The following is a 20,670-nucleotide window of genomic DNA, read 5'->3' on the forward strand; positions in this document are numbered from 1 at the left end:
ACCAAGCTGAAGAGCAGTTACTACCCCTCAACCATCAGGCTCTTGAACAAAAGGGAATACACACTCATCTAAGGACTCATTTATCTTGTTATCTCATTCTCATTATGTATTGCTATTTATTCATTATCTGCATTTACACAGTTTGTTTACAGTTTATAGTTCCTGACATTTACAGTTTACAGATGCTGTTTACAGTTACTGTTCTATAGATTTGCTAAGTATGCCTGCAGAGAAAGAAGCTCAGGGTTGTACGTGGTGACATGTATGCACTCCGATAATAAATTTTACTTTGAACTTTGAAGGGTGAAGATCCCAATCGGCTTTGCCGTTCCTTGCAGACTTTTCCAATTAGCACACACTCAGTCCAATATCAGCGTAACTATGTTTTTCATTTTGAGATACAGCTCGGTAACAGGCCCTTTCAGCCCAATGAGCCCGCGCCACTATGTTACAACCATACGACCAACTAACCTAATAACTGGTCTGCCTTTGGAATGTAGGACGAAACCGGAGCACCCGAAGTTAACCCATGTGGTTATGGGGAGAATGTACAGGCAGCCGCTGAAATTGAACCCGGGTCGCTGGCGTTGTAATATCGTTATGCCAACACCTCTGCTTCTGAATTCTTCTTCTTAAGCCCATCAACCTTACTGGGGCTCAGGCCACCAACAGCAGCCTGCCAGCGTCCTCTCTCCTGGGCTGAGGGTTGATTGTCCCTGCAGCATCCACTTTTACCACACGACTTCACAAGCCAACAATCCTTCCTCTCACAGGGATGAGGACTTTGAAGCTCCCGTTGACGTTTCTGTTGCTTTGGGTTTTTACAGACTGTTGTTGCTAGCCTCATGCCCAACCCTCTTCTTTTCATAGCCAGGATTGCAACCATCCACGGTGGAGTTCTTATGCTACGAGGCTGCCCCAACTAAATCACAAACACAAGAGTTTCTGCAGATGTTGGAAATTTGAGCAACACACACAAAGTGCTGGAGGAACTCAGCAGGCCAGGCAGCATCTATGGAGAAAAGTACAAGTCGACGTTACGGCCCAGAACATCGACTACGCCTTTTTCCATAGATGTTGCCTGGCCTGCTGAGTTCCTCCAGCATTTTGTGCTTAAATCACAAACGCAAAATTCCTGCAGATGCCGGAAATGCAAAGCAGCACGCACAGGCACCATCTATGGAGGGGAATGAACAGTCAATGTTTCGACCTGAGACCATCCTTCAGGACTGGAAAGGAACAAGAAAAGACGGTGTGAGGTGAGGGAGGAGTTCAAGTTGGCAGGTTAAAGGTGAGATCAAGTGAGGGGGGGAGGTGGGTGGATGTGGGAGGGGGGAGATACAGTGAGGAGCTGGGAGGTGATAGGTGGGAGCGGTAAGGAGCTGAAGAAGAAGGAATCTGAAAGGAGAGGAAAGTGGACCATGGGAGAAAGGGAAGGAGGGGACACCAGAGGGAGTTGGTGGGCAGCTGCAGAGAAGAGAAGAAGTAAGAGTGGAGCCAGAATGAGGAATGGGAAAAAAGTACAGCACAGTACAGACCCTGCATCCCACAATGTTGTGCTGATCTTCTATCCCAACCAAACCCCAGAACAAACAGCCTTTCTAATCCCTAAACACCCAGTGATGATCACGTTTGGTATACAGGCACTGAGCCAGCTTTGCATTTACCTTGTCACTGCTCCTTGGATCCATAGGCTTTTGCTTTCTTGATCAATCTGCTGCAAGGATCTCTATCAAGTGCTTCACTAAAAGCCTGGAAATCTACAACTGCTCTACTCTCAACAAACTCCTTGAAAAGTTCAAGTTCAAAAGTTCAAAGAACACTTATTACCAAAGCATGTATACTTTAGTTTCTTCAGCTACATAACGTCTAAAAGTGAGGCGAGAGTGGATATCATACTGCTGGAAAATGATGCCTGAGAGGTAGTAATGGGGGACAACGAAATGGCGAATGAACTGAATAAATATTTTTCATCAGTCTTCACTGTGGAAGACACTAGCAGTATGGCGGAAGTTCTAGGTGTCAGGGGTCATGAAGTGTGTGACGTTACCATAACTAGAGGGAAGGTTCTTGGGAAACTGAAAGGTCTAAAGGTAGATTAAGTCACCTGGACCAGAAGGTGTATGCTCCAGAGTTCTGAAAGAGGTAGCTGAAGAGATTGTGGAGGCATTACTAATGATCTTTCAAGTATCCATCTGGAATGGCTCTGGAAGACTGGAAAATTTCAAATGTTACTCCATTCTTCAAGCAGGAGAGAAGCAGAAGAAAGAAAACTATAGGGCAGTTAGTCTGACCTCAGTAGTTGGGAGTTGAATATTAAGGATGAGATCTCAGGGTATTTAGAGGCATGTGATAAAATAGGCTGTAGTCCTGACGAAGGGTCTCAGCCTGAAACGTTGACTGTACCTCTTTCTAGAGATGCTGCCTGGCCTGCTGCGTTCACCAGCAACTTTGATGTGTGTTGCCTGTAGTCAACATGGTTTCTTCAGGGGAAAATCTCACCTGACAAATTTGTTGGAATTCTTCAAAAAAAATAACAAGCAGGATAGACAAAGGAGAATCACTTGTTCCAGTCTACTTGGATCTTCAGTAGACCTTTGACAAGCTGCTACACATGAGGCTGCTTAACTAACTATAAGCCCATGGTATTACAGGAAAGATTCTAACATGGATAAAGCAGTAGCTGATTGGTAGAAGGCAAAGAGTGGGAATGAAGGGAACCTTTTCTGGCTGAATGCCAGTGACTGGTGATGTTCCACAGGGGTCTGTTTTGGGACTGATTCGTTTTACGTTATATGTCAATGATTTGGATGATGGAATTGATGGCTTTGTTGCAAAGTTTGCAGACGATATGAGGATAGGTGGAGGGGCAGGTAGTTTTGAGGAAGTAGAGAGACTACAGAAGGACTTAATCAGATTAGGAGAATGGGCAAATAATTGGCAGATGGAATACAATGCTGGAAAATGCATGGTCATGCACTTTGGTGGAAGATAGGAAAGGGTTGACATTTTTTGAAATGGAGAGAAACCACTAAAAACTGAGGTGCAAAGGGACTTGGGAGTCCTTGCGCAGGGCACCCAGAAGGTTAACTTCCAGGTAGAGATGGGGTGAGGAAGGCAAATCCTATGTTAGCATTCACTTCAAAAGGTCTAGAATACAAGAGCAAGGATGTGATGCTGAGGCTTTATAAGGCACTGGTGAGGCCTCACCTTGAGTATTGTGAACAGTTCTGGGCTCCTCGTCAAGAAAAGATGTGCTGACATTGGATAGAGTCCAGAGGAGTTTCACAAGGATGATTCCAGGAATGAAAGGGTTATCATACAAGGAATGTTTGATGGCTCTGAGTTTGTACTCACTGGAATTTAGAAGGATGAGGGGGGATCTCATTGAAACCTTTGAACGTTGAAAGGCCTAAACAGAGTAGATGTGGAAAGGATGTTTCCCATGGTGGGGGAGTCTAGGGCAAGAGGACACAGCCTCAGGATAGAGGGGCATCCATGTAAAACTGCGGAGAAATTCCTTTAGCCAGTGGACGGTGAATCTGTGGAATTTATTACCACAGGCAGCTGTGGAGGCCAGATTGTTGGGTGTATTTTAGACAGAACTTGATAGGTTCTTGATTGGACATGTCATCAAAGGTTACAGGGAGAAGGCCGTGGAATGGGGCTGAGGAGAGGAAAGAAAGGATCAGCCATGATTGAATGGTGGAGCAGACTTGATGGGTCAAATGGCCTATTTCTACCCCTATGCCTTATGGTCTTATAATAAACCTGATTCTGATTCTAGGGGGGAGGAGAAGATGGTGGTGCAACACAGCACGCGTGGCCACTCCGAATTGATATCGTATTTGTGAAGTAGGATGCCGTGCACAATCCTGATTTGATGGAAACAGCTGTGAGAAGCACGGAGGAACATCTGGAGTGACTTCTGAAATGCCCGCTTCACTGCCGCTGCTACTGTGCGATCGAGAATCTCCGGAGGGGAAGGCCCCAAATCCTCGGCTTTGCCTATTGCCTGTTGCTGGCACTGGGGTCGAAGTGCTCGGCAGAGATGGTGCTCGGTGCTTGGTGTTGGACAGCTGGTGGGAGGCTCGAAGTTTTCGGACGGACTCAGAGTCAGACTGTGGTCGGGTGCTTCCAGGGTGATGCATCGGCAAGTTTGCGGCGCTGGAGGTTCATGGTAGGGAGAGTTTCTCCCTTCTACTGTCTGCGTGAGATGATGGGACTTTGGAGAGACTTTAAGACTTTTTACTGTGCCCATGGTCTGTTCTTCTATCAAATTACGGTATTGCTTGCACTGTTGTAACTATGTTATAGTTATGTGGTTTTTGTCAGTTTTTCAGTCTTGGTTTGTCTTGTGTTTCTGTGATATCATACTGGAGGAACATTGTATCATTTCTTAATGCATGCATTACTAAATGACAATAAAAGAGGTCTGCGTGTCCTCATAATCTAAATCTAAAAATGGACTCTTGACCTCACAATCTACCTTGTTATAGTTTTGCATCTTATTGTCTAACTGCGCTGCACTTTCTCTGTAGCTGTTACATTTCATTCTGCATTCTGTTTTTTTTTACCCTGTACTACCACATTTGGGTAGTGGAGTGGAGTTACAGCTCTACCAAAGGAGGAGTAAGGTGTTCTTTCCCTCCACTAGCCTGCAGGTCGCCCCTGGGCAGGTTGTGGCACCTACTTAGGGTCACATGAAGCCATGGGAGCAGGTGGTGGATGGTCGTATGAGCAGCTGGTGCAGATCGTTAAGTCCTGGTTATGTGACCACTGACACCAGGCAGACAATCTCTGAAGAGTATTGACAATGACAGGGGCCACCTTCTTGGAAAGACACTGCCCAGAAGAAGGAAATGGCAAACCAGCTCTGTAGAAAAATTTGCCAAGAACAATCATGGACATGAGACCATGATCACCCACGTCATACGACACGGCACGTAATGATGGTGATGATGCTTTGCACTTTCTCTATAGCTGTTACACTTTAATCTGCATTCTGTTATTACTTTATCTTGTTCTACCTCAATGCACTGAGTAATGGTTTAATCTGTATGAACATATGCAAGAAAAACTTTTCACTGTATCTTGATACTTGTGATAATAATAAACCAATTCCAATAATGGAAGTGTGAGTTGTACTATGATTTTGGGAAACAAGCTGGAGAGTGAATTCAAGTCAATACTGGAGGCTGATGAAAAGGGTCTGCCTTGGGGTTAGAGGGCTGGGTGTGTGTGTGTGTGTGTGTGGGAGGGAGGGAGGAAATTGTCTTGATGTTGTTTTGTTGCTTGTTGTGTTTTATGTTGTTGTAGTGAGCATAGTGGGCTTGCAATGTTGGTGCTGGAATGAGTGGCGACACTTGTGGCCTGTCCCCAGCTCACTCCTGTGTGTGTTGGCTGTTAACACAGACAACACATTTCACTGTACCTTTCGATGTACATATGTCAAATAAACTTGAATATTTAGGATCAGAATCAGACTCGTGTTTACTACCAGCAAGAGAAAGTCTGCAGATGCTGGATATCCAAGCAACACACACACACAAAATGCAGGAGGAACTTAGCTGGTCAGGCAGCATCTACAGAAAAGAGCAGTCGATGTTTCGGGCTGAGGCCTTTAGAGTCTCAAAGAAGGGTCTCAGCCTGAAACGTCGACTGTTTACTCTTTTCCATAGATGCTGTCTGGCCTGCTGACGATCCTCCAGCATTTTGTGCGTGTAGCTCAGGTTTATTACCATTGGCATATGTCGTGAAATTGGTTACTGGACACAGGAATACATTGCAATACATAATACAAAAAAACTGTAAATTACAATAAGAAAAATATTTTTAAAATTAACTTTAGTGTAAAAAGTTGTCCTGGGTATGACGCTAAACTGCAACCGGTGATGAGGCTCTGACTGGGGACTAACAGAGCTTTGGGGAAGGTGGAGTTACCCCTTAGTCATTCATTGCTCCCAGGGCCGTTCTGACCCGGAAGTGTTCCTGCTCAGGATACGAGTGAAGGCCAACGGCAGATCTGGCAGGTTCGGTAACTGAACTTATGATGGAGAAGGCGGATGAGCTACAACCTCAAGTGACAACGGCTATAGTACAGACAGATGAACATTTGGGAAGAGAAATGGTGATTTCTTTAGTTCGCCCAACGGTAGGCAGTAGCAAACCACCATTGCTAGATACAAGGTTTCCTAGAATCTATTTGCTAAGAAAACCATGGTCAAATTCACAAAATGTATCACACAACAGCAGCATCAAGAGGATCTTCAAGACAATTCTGAAGATGCTTTACTCGGTAGGGTTGATTCTGGGCAGCAGGGGATCCCCGGCCGTCATCAAGCTACTGCTCATAAAATTCAAGTAACACAAAAGAAAATTATTGCCACTTGGAATGTAAGAACCCTATACCAAGCAGGAAGATTGGACAATGTGATAAATGAAATGGAAAGACTAAAGATTAACATCATGGGAAGTAGCGAAGTTCGTTGGACAGGTGCTAGAACATGTCAGAATAGAAACAGAACACTAATTTATTCTTGTGGAACATCCCATGCTAATAGAGTAGGAATTCTTATGGATGAAAACATGGCAAAAAGTGTTTTAGGACACAGGACAATATCAGAAAGAGTGCTCCTTGTTAGATTCAGAGGACAACCATTTGATATAGCAATTATACAGGTATATGCACCAACAACAGATGGAACAAATGAGGTTATAGATAAATTCTATGAAGAGCTTGAACAAGCAAAGAATGGATGCAAATCTCAAGATATGGTTATTGTCATGGGAGATCTAAATGCTAAAGTAGGACAAGGTGCTGATGGAAATACCATAGGAAAATTTGGACTAGGGGTAAGAAATGAAAGAGGTGAGAAATGGGTCGAATGGTGCAAGATGAATAATCAGGTCGTTATGAATACCTACTTTAAAAACCATCCAAGATACTTGTGGACCTGGAAAAGTCCAGGTGGTACACCAGAAATCAAATTGACTTTATTACTATAAACCAAAGATTTAGAAACTCAGTGACTCAATGCAAAACATATCCAGGTGCAGACTGTAATAGTGACCATAACCCAGTAGTATGAAATGTAAAAGTAAAACTTAAAAAACTAAAGAAGCAAAAACCTGAAAAATCCCTTGACTACTTGCAATTAATTAAAGATGGAAACTTAAGAAAAAAATTTACAATTGAAGTAAGGAATAGATTTCAAAGTCTAGAAATAGAATCTGTTGAAGATGATAGCGATCATGTAGAAATGATGTTTAACTGTCTGAAAGTTGCCTTGGTAGAATCAGCAAAGTCAGTGATTCCTACAAAAGAAAAAAGCACAAAGAATAAATGGATGACATATGAAATCAAAAATCTAATGGAAGAAAGGAGACTGAAGAAAGCAAATCCTATAGAATATAAGTCTTTAGATAAAAAAGTTAAAAGCTTATGTCAAAAAGCCAAAGAAGAATGATTAAACCAGGAATGTGAGCAAATAGAAAGAATCCCTATTACTGATCCAAAAATGTTAAATCAACAAATCAAGAATATTACTGGTAAAAAGCTCCTCTGTTCTTCAGGTGGATGTTTGAAAGCAAAGGATGGCAGATGGAATATAATGTTGGAAAATGCATTGTCATGCTCTCTTTTTGCATAATGGGACTCATTATGAAATTGTGACCTTGGGTGCGCTTACTGTCTGTGACTGTTGGTAATGTTTCTTTGCAGCTTGACCCCAAACTTTGCCTCATTTGGCTGTATTCATGAGGATTCGTATATGGTTACATGAAAATTAAACTTGAATTGAACTGATTTGAAATGCTGGAGGAACTCAGCAGGTCAGGCATCATCTGTGGAGAGGAATAAACAGTTGATAGTGTGGGCCGAGATCCTTCATCTGGACTACACAGGAAGGGGAGAGAAGCCAGAATAAGAAGGTGGGTGAGGGGAGAAGCACAAGCCAGTAATTGCAGCAAACGTGTATAAAGATGATTTGTCCACACCAGAGCTGTGAGAGGACAGACAAGATAACTGATAAATAGTTGGGCGTACAGATGATGTGTGTCCAGCAATGTGGCAAACTATTAACTACTTTTTCAGGAATAAATCATTACAAATGCTGGTATTTATTAAAGCTCAAGGTCCCAGAGCCCTTTCTGCACAATCAGGAGAGATGACTTTCTGAGGAGGCTGAGGAGAGCTGGACTTTGCCCATCCATGTGCACATCATTCTACAGATGCACAGAAGAGAGCACCCTGGCAGGCTGCATCACTGCATGATATGGAAACTGCCCTGCAGTGGGCAAGAGGGCTCGACAACGGGTAGTCAAAAATACCCAGTGCATCTTTAACACCAGCCTGCTCGCCATTAAGGACAAATATTCAGAAAGATGCCTGAAAAAGGCCAGTAACATCAGGAAGGATCACAATCACCCTGCTCATGGACTGTTCGTCTCACTTCCATCTGGGAGGAGGCTACATAGCATTCACACCAGGACCAAATCTGCAGCAAGTTACCACCCACACTGGACCTCCTACCGACACAACCGATCGACAGATGGCGCAATAGCCACAGCTCTACACACCGTCCTTACACATCTGGAGAAGAAGGAGGCTTATGTGAGAATGCTGTTCTTGGACTACAGTTCAGCATTCAACACCATAATCCCCTCCAGGCTCGACAAAAAGCTCAGAGACCTCGGCCTTCACTCTGCCTTGTGTCGCTGGATGCTGGACTTCCTGTCAGATCACTGGCAAGTGGTAAGAGTGGGCTCCCTCACCTCTGCCCCTCTGACCCTCAACACAGGTGCCCCTCAGGGCTGTGTCCTAAGCCCTCTCCTTTACTCTCTGTACACCTATGACTGTGTCGCCACCCACAGCTCCAATCAGCTAGTTAGATTTGCTGATGATACTACATTGATTACCCTTATCTCAAATAATAACGAGGCAGCCTACAGAGAAGAAGTCATCACCCTGACACAGTGGTGTCAAGAAAAGAACCTCTCCCGCAATGTCGCAAAAACAAAGGTTGTGGACTACAGGAGGAATGGAGACAGGCTAACCCCTATTGACATCAATGGATCTGGGGTTGAGAGGTTGAAAGCTTTAAGTTCCTCGGCATCCACATCACCGAGGATCTCACATGGTCTGGACATACCGGCTGTGTGGTGAAAAAAGCACAACAGTGCCTCTTTCACCTCAGACGGTTGAAAAAGTTTGGCATGGGGCCCCAAATCCTAAGAACTTTCTATATGGGCACAATTGAGAGCATCCTGACTGGCTGCATCACTGCCTGGTATGGGAACTGTACTTCCCTCAATCGCAGGACTCCGTAGAGAGTGGTGCGGACAGCCCAGCGCATCTGTAGAAGTGCACTTCCCACTATTCAGGATATTTACAAAGACAGGTGTGTAAAAAGGGCCGAAGGATCACTGGGGACCCGAGTCACCCCAACCACAAACTGTTCCAGCTGCTACCATCTGGGAAACGGTACCACAGCATAAAAGTCAGGACCTACAGGGTCCGGGACAGCTTCTTCCACCGGGCCCTTTACTGATTAATTCACGCTAATACAATTGTATTTCTATGTTATATTAGACTGTCCTGTTGTGCATACTATTTATTACATATTGCTATAAATTGCACATTGCACATTTAGATGGAGATGTAACATAAAGATTTTTACTCATATAGATGAAGGATGTAAGTAATAAAGTCAACTCAAATTCAGACCCAAAAACTGTTACTTTCTATAAGTAGTAAAGCTGATCAACACCTCCTCCCACTAATCCACCACTCCACACCCCCAACTGCCACTGCTTTATCATTTCCTCTCAGTCACTTTATGTACCGAGACTCCTGTCCCTAGCATCACTGTATGGATCTACAATCAATGTATATAAACTACCTTATGTATTTAGAGTCATAGAGTCAGAGAAGAGCACAGTACAGAAACTGGCCCTTTGGCCCATCTATTCCTTGCCAAACCACTGAAACTGCCTACTCCCATTGGGATTTATATTTATCGAGTTTTATTATTATTGTTGTGTTCTTTATTTTACTGAGTTTGCTTTGGTGCTGCATTGGAACAAGAGTAACAATAATTTCATGCTCCTTTACACTTGTGTACTAGAAATGACAGTAAACAGTCTTGAATAGTGAGATGACCCAGAGGTCGGCAGAATTTGGAGGGCAAAGCCGAAGGCTCAAGTCCAGAGCCTGGCAACTCTGATTCTGATTTTGATTCAGGAAGTAAATCCACTTCAGTTCTCGGCCACTCTGGGATGTTTAGCAAAGAGGGGGAGGGGAGGTTTGACTTAGGCGCATAACATCAGAAGAGGCCTGAACGAGATGAACAGGAGAGATCGATTTCTCGAGACGACGGTGTTAGTTACTGGAAAAGACAGAAATTGGTGGGATGATTAGAGGAGTATGGAGGATTTTCTTTCACCCAAGTGATAGTGGGGATCTAGAACTCGCTGCTTGATCCAGTGAGTCCCAGGATAACCATTTCATCTGCTGCAATAAATGTCCATCTTACCAGCTCATTGAAAGATATTCTCCTGTGTTAGCTAGACATTGCAGTCCTGCCACATGCTGCTGTTTGGCACCCGCACTGGCTGGTAATGTTATGGCACAAGTCGAGTATAAATCTAGCACACTGAAAGCACCTGGTCTCTTTTACTCTCTGGGTCTCTGTGGACCAGGTTGCAGATAGTGCGACGGATACAGTGGAAGTGTGCTGCAGTAAGAGGGGCCCGTGTGCACACTTTAGATATATGTTTGTAACTGAATATAACTTGAGTGGTTTACTGAATGGTTAATGTTTGCCTTGTCCTGTAAATAAATGGGTAACTTACTTACTGATGTAAGTATGAGTGTCTTCCAAGCCCATTCACCGAGGATGCAAAACTAATTTCGCACAACATCATCCCCTCCTTACCTACACACGGAATGGTCCAAGATGTGAGAATACTCAACAAAAGCTGTCTGAATTTGGAGTTGGAGGAGTATTCATGTGTGTGTGTGTGTGTGTGTGTGTGTGTGTGTGTGTATGTGTGTGCGCACGTGTGGAAAGGGGCTTGCTTTACTGTTGTTGCTTTGTTGTGTTCGGTGTTGTTCTGCCGAGCATTGTGGACGTGCTGGAAAATGTGCCGACACTTGCTGGCTTCCCCCTGCACATCCCCAGGCTGTGTTGGTTGTTAAGGGAAACAACACATTTTGCCGTACGTTTCAATGTACATGTGTTAAATAAATCTGAATCTGAATACTTAAAGCATATAATTATACCTCAAATTTATAGCTTATAATTTTACTTCAGATTTAAGTCTCAGTAGCCTTTTGTGGGGGGCGGGTGTTAATAAAAACAATGGGTTGTAGGACCTCTTTCTCTGATCCATCAGTTCCTATGGTTCTCTGATAGAGCACCTCCAGTGTGGTAACCTGCTGCCAGTTGCCTCACTGAGCAGTTGTCTGTTATCAGATAAAGGGTTCTTCAGAGCCTTTCATTAGCGCAGATTAGGGCAGATAAAGAGGTTGGTTTGAAGGATTATCTTAAAAGAAAATAAAATGGGGAGTGTTTAGGGAAGGAATTCCGGAGTTTAGGGATAAAGTAGCAGACGGCACACTCCCAATGTTAAGCAAAGAAATCGGAGATGTGTAAGAAGGCGCAGTTGATGGAACACAAGTGTTCTTGTTGGACTCGGGGATGTCCCAAATGTATAATCACAGCACATTCACAGTGTGCTCAGCACTGTCCACTCGCTGAGAGGTTCCACACTGCATGAACCTTTGAAACACTGGCAGCTGGACTGTCATCAGCGCTGCTTTCTATAACCGTCCTGTGTTGTGGATTAGCAGCTGCCTGAGTGGGCATTCTTTCAACATGGAATAACACCATACGTCAGTAAGACATAGGAGCAGAATTAGGCCATTTGGCCCATCGAGTCTGTTCTGCTATTCCATCATAGCTGAAATATTATTCCTCTTAACCCTATTCTCCTGCTTCTTCCCATAACCATTCACACCTTTCCTAATCCAGAATTTATCAATCTCTGTCTTAAATATACACAATGACTTGGCCTCCACAGCCATCTAAGACAATGAATTCCACAGTTTTACACAGACTGTTGTACAAATACTCCGGCAACAGGGCTGACTGGAGACCAGGCAGGCTCTGTCTCAATCCCTCCTTTTTTCACACACAAACACCACCCTCCTCCCACGCACACCCACAAACACACAGCAACGCACACAACTATTATTTTCCACTCTAAATGCATCCATTTCAGAAGCTCCATTTGCATCTGTGCTCTCAGACAGAATATTTCAAATCCAAGGCTCTGTGGAAGACAAGAGATTTTTCTCATTCTCTCTCTGGTCACCTTTTATCTGAACCTCCTGGTTATTCATTGCCATTTTTCCATCAATTTATTTCAAACCTTTCATTGTTCTAATAACACCTCTGTCGAATCTCCTCCTGAATTCTTAATGGTACACAAAACTATTCAAAAAATGTAACTAATCTGTTGGTTCAAGAACCACCCCAATAAATCCCTGTAACTTCACTAAAGTCTTCACGTCTTATAATGTGGTGCCAGACCTGGGCATGGTATTGCTGCCTGGAAAATAACATAACTTTTTCCTTCTTTTAGACCACAAGACCATAAGCCATCCTACTCATTGAGTCTGCTGTGTCAGTCCATCATGGCTGATTCATTATCCCTCTCAACCTCATTCTCCTGCCTTCTCCCCCATAACCTTTGATGCCTTTACTAATCAAGAACCTGTCAATCTCCTGTTTAGATATACCCAATGACCTGGCCTCCACAGATATCTGTGGCAATTAATTCCACAGATTGTCCACTCTTTGGCAAAAGAAATTCCTCCTCATTGCTGTTCTAATGGGACAACCTTGTATTCTGAGACTGTGCCCCCTGGTCCTAGACTCACTCACTACAGGAAACATCCTCTCCACGTTTAGCCCAGATGAACCTCAAAGGGTAATTTCTTCTGTATCTCCAGTGCTGTTATAATTCATAGACAATATGTCTAAGTGAAAGAGGCACTTAGTTTTCATTGAATACCCCGTGGGTTCTTCGTCACTAGGAATAGTATGCAAGTGATCAGTTTTAATTCCTACATATGCAAAGAGCTTAATACACTAAACTATTCCTCTCAAACCTATTGCAATAGCCTGACTCCTTTCCTAGCACCCTAACTGTCTCAGATCCCTGGAAATATTGGCATGCACCCAGGAAATTCTAGAGAACAGAGCAATAGTCTAACTTTCTACCACCAGAGTCTGGAACTGAATAGGGCAGACACCAGCTGATTACCAGCTGATTGAAAACATGCTTGCAGATCATTGATCAGAAAAAAAGCTCATCAGAGATGGACCCTGAGAGCAACCCTTAAACTGAGCAACCTTCGAAACAGAACAGAAAACAAGAAAGAACACACAGGTTTTTTTCCCAGAATGCAACAGCAAATAAAATCCTTCAAAATTGTAATGAATGCATCAAGAAAACATCTCTAGACATTACAAAAATCTGATCACATACAAAAACACAGTGCATCAAGCCTGGTTATTATTTCAAGCGCACCTCCATTCTATTGAGGTGTATTAACTGAAAATAAAACTCAGAACATCAGCAACTTTTTCATGAATAAATCTGAGTAGCATGAATACAAATCCAATTAAAGCTGCTTTCTTTTGCCTCTACCTGAATGGTCACGATGTCACTGAAAGTTTTGGAAGGGGAGATCCTGATGACGGTAGGCTGGCGATCCGTTAGACAGAGGAGGGACAATATCACTTTTACAGGACTGCAAAGCAAAATGTGTATGAGTGCCAAGAGCAGATTGCCTGGGAATGTGTTCAAGGTTCAAATCGTTTCGCCCCACTCATTCAAAAACCGTGAGAATCTTTACAAGTTTAACAAATTTAGTGATGCGCAAACAGAGAACCATGCCAAGTACTAACCATCATGATGTAATTAAGGGGACACTCGTTAAAATGGAAGGTGAGGGGGAATGGAGTAGTGTGGGATGGTGAGGGGGAGCAGGTACAGTAGGGACCTGCTGGGCTGAATGGTCTCAGTTGTAAAGTTAATAAGTATCAGCAGTTTACAATCAACTGGGCAAGATAATATTGAACTGTGAAATGGTTGCAAGTTTTGAATCAAAGACTCAGACATAATCTTTCTAATGTGACACAGTGGATTCCAGTTAATTGGGACACATCAGGGCCAGTGCATTTTGGCCTAATTAGCTGCCCCAATTAGCCAAATTTTCATAGAAATTGTTAAAAAGACAAACTATTGTTTAACTGAGTATCAAGTTACACATTTAAATGAAATACCAAACAAACTAGAACACTACCAACACCACTACAGTCCTATAAAACTGTATTCGCTCCTATCAACGACAGAGAAGTTCATCCAGTGTACGCTGCCGTGTATTGGGTATCCAGGGAGGGGTAGCACTTCTGGTAAGGGGGTTTGTCCTGTCCATTCTGGGGCAGCTCACTAACCTTGGTCCCCAGTAGACACTCAGCTCTCACCTGTGGCTTCAAGTAGCTGTTTGCGAGCAGCAGCTGCCACACGCGGTACACCGCTTCGACCAGCAGCCTAAAGTGAACCTCCTGCCCTGGCGAAATAGGGACGTGCCTGTCCCAGCATGAGAAGTCAGCTCCGGTGGACTGGCTGGATAAGATCTGCAGTGGGATCCAACAGTAAAGAAAGCAGTTCTGCAATGCTTCGTGGAGAGCGAAGAGCACGATGAGGCAGAGGAGAAATCGTGGTCATCCACAGCAACCAAGGAAGACCCCAGTTTGTGATGAATACTCGTACCACTGGATCCGGGCTTCCAATGGTGCATGGATTTTCCACTTTAAAAACTCTCCCGCACAAGTTTCATTGCTGTTGTTAGATATGACAAACAGCCAACACTCTGCCATGTTCTTTTGACTGACTGTAAGTGAACAAAATCAGTGTAGACACCTAGTGCAGATAGTGGACTGTCTTCACACAGTGCTTTCGATGATTGCATCCTCCAAATCTTCATTTTCATTGCAACATTCAAAATGATTATTGACACCTTCAAATTCTTTGTAACTTGAAGTAGTGAAATCATTTCATTTTCACTCCTGGCCATTTCTGGCATCTCTAAGCCTGAATGCTTGAAACCTCTGTGAGCAAAATAGCTCTAACTGATCCTCCTGCTTATTTCTTGCCAACTATCAGTGACAAGTATCACTGCTTTTTGAACGCAAACGTATGCAACTGATGCTGTTTAAAAACACAAACACGAGGAATTCTGCAGATGCTGGAAATTCAAGCAACACACATAAAAGTTGCTGGTGAACGCAACAGGCCAGGCAGCATCTCTAGGAAGAGGTACAGTCGACGAAACTGTTTGCACAGCACAGTGTGTTGTCTAACAGCCACACAAGTGCACACGGCTGACGCTAGTTGGAAACTGTTTGGCAACAGTCCCAATTAAACAACATAGTGTCCAAATAAACAAAAGGAATCCCGGCTAGTTACTCAATTAGCTTTTGTTCTTTAAGAGTTGTCCCAAATAAGCAGCCACCCAGGTTAATTGATGGACTAACTAACATGAACCTACTGTATATTTTGGGTGATGGGGTGGAAATACCTCTCTACCAAAGGAAGGATAAGCCTCTCCTTCTCTCCATGAGCCTGCAGGCCACCCTTGGGCAAGGTGTAGCACCGTCCCCCCGATCAGGGTCACGTGAAGCCATGGGAGCAGGTGGTGGATGGTCGTACGAGCAGCCGGTGCACATCACAAGTCCCGGTTACGCGACCACTGACGCCAAGCAGATAATCTCTGAAGAGTACCGATAATGACTGGGGTCACCCGTTTGGTAAAAGCACTGTCCAGAAGAAGGCAATGGCAAACCACTTCTGAAAAAAGCTGCCAAGCACAATCACGGTCATATCACCCAAGTCACACAACATGGCACGTAATGATGATGATTTATTATATTTTATTATTGTTATTAATTTTTGTATTTGCACAATTGTCTTCGTTTGTACATTGGTTGTCTGACAGTCTTCGTGTGTAGATTTCCATTGATTCTATTGTACTCCTTTGTTCTATAGTGAATGTCTGCAAGAAAATGTATCTCAGGGTGGTATTTAGTGACATATAAATTTATTTCGAAATTTGAATTTTGATTTCCTCTAGAACAGGGGTTCCCAGCCTGGGGTCTGTGGAGCCCTTGGTTAATGGTGGAGTCCATGGCGTAAAATCTGCTGGGAGGCAAAACCTGGAGCATCAATGGCTAAAGGGTGATTTGATGCCAATCAGAGGCACAAACAGGATAGACAGTCTGTTTCCCCAGGTTGAAAATGGCAAATACTAGAGGGCTTAGCTTTAAGGTGAGAGGGGGAAAAGTTTAAAGGAGGTGTCCGTAGCAAGTTTTTAACAAAGGGAGTGTTGGGTACTGGATCAAGCAGGGGAGAATATGGAAGCAGAAATTATTTTATTTAGTTACTGTTTACTTGGAGACACAAAACAGAACAGACCCTTCCTGGCCAATGAGCTGCACAGCCAGCAACCCACTAATTCAACCCTAGCCCAACCCTAGGAACATTTACAATATCAATTAACCAACTTACCGGTACATCTTTGGACTGGAACACTCAGATGAAACCCACGCAGTGATGTGGAGAACATACTAACTCCTTAGATAGCATTTAAAAATCATTTAGAAAGGCTTATGAAGAGGGATATAGACTACATGAGGTCAAATATGCAGCTGAAATTGGCAGCGTGGTTAGCACAGACATTGTGGGCTGGAGGGCCTTTTCAGAATCAGATTCAGAATCAGGTTTAATATCACCGGCATATGTCATGAAATTTGTTAACTTTATGGCAGCAGTACAATGAAATACATGATAAACAAATATTGAGAAAAAACTGAATTGCAGTAAGTATACACTAAATGTCTATTAAATAATTAAGTTAAAATTAGTAGTACAAAGAAAAAGTAGTGAGATAGTGTTCATGGGTTCAATGTCCATTTAGGAATCGGATGGCAGAAGGGAAGAAGCTGTTCCTGATTCGTTGAGTGTGTGCCTTCAGGCTTCTGTACCTCCTTCCTGATGGTAACAGTGAGAAAAGGGCAAGCCCTGGGTGCTGGATTCCAGTATTGCATTGTTCTATGTTTCATGTTCTTGATCGGACTGGTGCGGTTCTTACTGGCACTAAACAGCACCAGTGACCCAGGTTCAATTCTGCTGAGTTTGTATGTTCTCCCTGTGAGCTTGTGGGTTTTCTACAGGTGATTCAGTTTCCTCCCACATTCCAAAGACGTACAGGTTAGTAGGTTAATTGGTCACGTGGGGGTAATTGGGCAGTGTCAGCTCATTGGGCCAAGATGGGCTGTTACTGTGCTCTGTGTGTCAGTGTGTGTGTGTGTGTGCACATGCCCTTAACTTCCGATGGAGTCGTCAGGGCGCCATCATGACAAGCTGTTTTGGTATGCTGATCGTATGGCGTGCCTTGGGCATCTGAAACCTGGCGGAGCCCATCCCGCTCCAGGTTTTTTTTTAACGAGGTCGAGTTGTTAGCTCGACACTCAACCCAGGCATGGATGGAGAGCGTGCAAGGGCGCTGGCCGGATTCGAACTCAAGTCCAGCGCTGGTGCCACTACGCCACCAGCTGGCTGTATCTGTATCTCTAAATTTAAAAAATAAGTCAATAAAAGCTGAGGAGAAAGCTTAGAAACATGAAAGATTCTGCAGGTGCTTAAAATCCAAAGCTACACATGCAAGATACTGGAGCAGGTCAGGCAGCATCTAAGGAAATGAATAAGCAGTTGACGTTTCAGACCGAGATCCTACTTCAGCCCTGAAGGGTCTCAGATAAGGCATCGGGTGTTTGCTCATTTCTGTGGATGCTGTCTGATCTGTTGGGATCCTCCACATTTTGTGCGGGTGTTGATAAAACTCAGAGGGGTGATGAGAAGATTTTTCATCCGAGGTTTATGACTGAGTGGAATTCTCTAACCCGGGTGACTGGGACTGCTTCGTCACTGAGGAGATTCAAGAGGGAGGTGATAGATTATTTGCCAGCAGATCAAAGGGTGTGGAGATTGGGTAGTAGAGTGTGTCTGAGCTGATGTTCAGCCGGGAGTTTACTAGGTAGTAAATGGTGAAATGAAGTTTGCATAGATCCGGCATGTCATCGAAAACTGACAGACTCTATTGGTGCAGAGTCCTGACTGGTTGCATCACAGCCTGGTATGGAAACACCAAAGCCCACGAACGGAAATGTCTACAAAAAGTGGTGGGTATAGTCCAGTACGTCACAGGAAAAGCATGCCCACCATTGAGCAGATCTACAAGGAGCGCTGCCATAAGAGAGCAGCATCCATCATCAAGGACCACTGCTCACTGCTGCTGTCAGGAAGGAGGCACAGGAGCCTGAGGTCCCACACCATCAGGTTCAGGAACAGTTATCACCCAATAACCATCAGGCTCTTGAATCAGTGTGGAAAACTTCACACAACTCAATGCTGAACTCGTTCCACAACCTATGGGCTCACTATCAAGGACTCTACAGTTCATGTTCTCAGTATTATTTATTTACATTCTTAAATAATTGCATGATTTGTCTTTTTTTGTACATTTGTACTTTTTTTTTGTAGATTGGTTGTTTGTCTTTGGGCAGGCGGGGCTCATCAGCCTTGGACAGCAGCCCGTCTAGGAGAAGGAAAACTCTGATTTTAAACCTCCACTGCTTTGCGGGCATACCCACCCATGGGAAAGGCTTCAGGAGTAAACCCCGAGGAAGAAATTCAGAGCCGGGGTCCCTGAAGTTGTTTACAACTTCACTCTGGCGACCTCTGCGATGACACTGAAGCTGTATCAGCGCTTGCCCTTCCCTTGGATACATCGGTGACACGGAGCGGGGGGAAGCCACTGCATGGGCAACAACCAGTTCTTCAAATCTTCCCACCCAGGCTTGCGCCCTGGAGAGGACACAGTCCACCAGAGGCACAAACCCATGGTCCTCAGGGATCGACAGCTGCCTATTGCTGTTTGTTTGTCAGTCTTTGTTAATTACAGTTTTCCATAAATTCTATTGTATTTATTTTCCTGTAAATGCCTGCAAGAAAAATGAATCGAAGTAGTATATGATGACATATATGTTCATTGATAATAAATTTATGAGGATTTTGACTTTGAATGGGGTTCTGTGCTCGAGGGGCAGTGTAGGTCAGTCCTTCCTTTATACAGTGGCCTACAGAGCACAGGGCACCGCACTTTGTAACTTCATAACTTGACGTAGAGACCTTCAGAGAGTTCCCAACAACAGCAACATTGTTGTGCTTCGTTCGATTCTGGCCACTAAGAAACAGACAAGCTGTAAACACAAGGGATTCTGCAGATGCTGGAAATCCAGAGCAACACACACACAATGCCTGAGTAACTCAGCAGGTCAGGCAGCATCGATGGAGGTTGACATTTTGGGCTGTAGTAGTAAACACCCCTAAAACGACCCCTGAATTAAACAATGATCAGAGTGTTTAGCTGATATTATAAATCGACCTTGGTTAAGAACTTAAGATCATCAAGCTAAATTTACTCAATGCATCAGAAGACATTGGGGTGGATGGTCTTGGGTCAAGCAGTAGTAAGAGTTTTTCCTGTTTGTTGGGTGAGATATTGATATTGGTTAATTATTGTCGCGTGTGCAGAGACATAGTGAATAGCTTCTTCATGGGCAGCATGGTAGCATAGCAGTCAGCGCTTTACAGTGCCAGTGATCCTGAAGATCAGGGTTCAATTCCCGCCTCGGTCTGGAAGGAGTTTGTACATTCTCCTGTGACTGTATGGGTTTCCCCTGGGTACCTCCCACATCGCAAAGACATACAGGTTAAGAGTTAGTAAGTTCTGGACATGCTGGAAACATGGTGATACTTGCACTTCCTCGGTCTGCATTAGTCGCTGACGGAACCAACACATTTCTCTGTCTTTTTCGATGTTTCATTGTACGTGTAACAAATAAAGGTAATCCTGATCTTCATGTTCTGTCGTGCAACATCCAGTCAAATCATGCCGTACGTAAGTATACTGAAATAGTAAGAGAGAAACAGAATGCAGTACACAGTGTTGTAGCTGCAGTACAGACAAAAATGCAGCACAGGCAAACGGAAAAAGTGCAGGGGCTTCAGTGAGGTAGACTGGGAGATCGTTCATTCCTCTTTAGCTAATAAGAGATCCATTCAAAGCTCTGACAGCAGCTGGATGGAACTTGTCCTTGAGCCTGATGGTATGTGCTTTCATATTTTTCTATCTTCTGCCCAACAGGAGAGGAGAGCAGGGGGAATGTCTGCAGGGAGGAGGTGGGGGGAGAGAGCAGTTCTTGATAATGTTGGTTGTTTTCCCAGCACAATGGAATTGTACCTGTGTTTTGCAAATACTTTGTGTTTCAGAAAGTATTTGTAATTTTAAAATCTTTTACAAGATAGAAAGCCTCCGTAAGGTTTAAATGCGTTTTAAGAATTTAAATTTAAATGTGTATCGCTAAAAATAAATGAACTGTGTTTAAATTTCTTTGTTCGCTGGAAGTATCTCCTCCTTGATAGGGAAGGGGAACCCACTGCTCCAATAGTGAGTATTTGCAGCTAAACTTGCTG

At 43.8% G+C, this 20,670-nt stretch overlaps 1 protein-coding gene across 1 annotated transcript in view; it reads right to left on the reverse strand.

Moving 5' to 3' along the window:
- LOC134354226 (uncharacterized) overlaps positions 1-13,811 on the reverse strand; it is a 143,117-nt gene extending 129,306 nt beyond the window's left edge. Inside the window, exon 1 of the mRNA XM_063063128.1 lies at positions 13,720-13,811. The gene's annotated coding sequence lies outside the window, so the exon portion shown is untranslated. The remainder of the gene's footprint in view (positions 1-13,719) is intronic.
- Positions 13,812-20,670: the final 6,859 nt, after the last annotated feature.

This window comes from Mobula hypostoma, chromosome 11, assembly GCF_963921235.1.
Source record: "Mobula hypostoma chromosome 11, sMobHyp1.1, whole genome shotgun sequence".
Classification (NCBI taxonomy): domain Eukaryota; kingdom Metazoa; phylum Chordata; class Chondrichthyes; order Myliobatiformes; family Myliobatidae; genus Mobula; species Mobula hypostoma.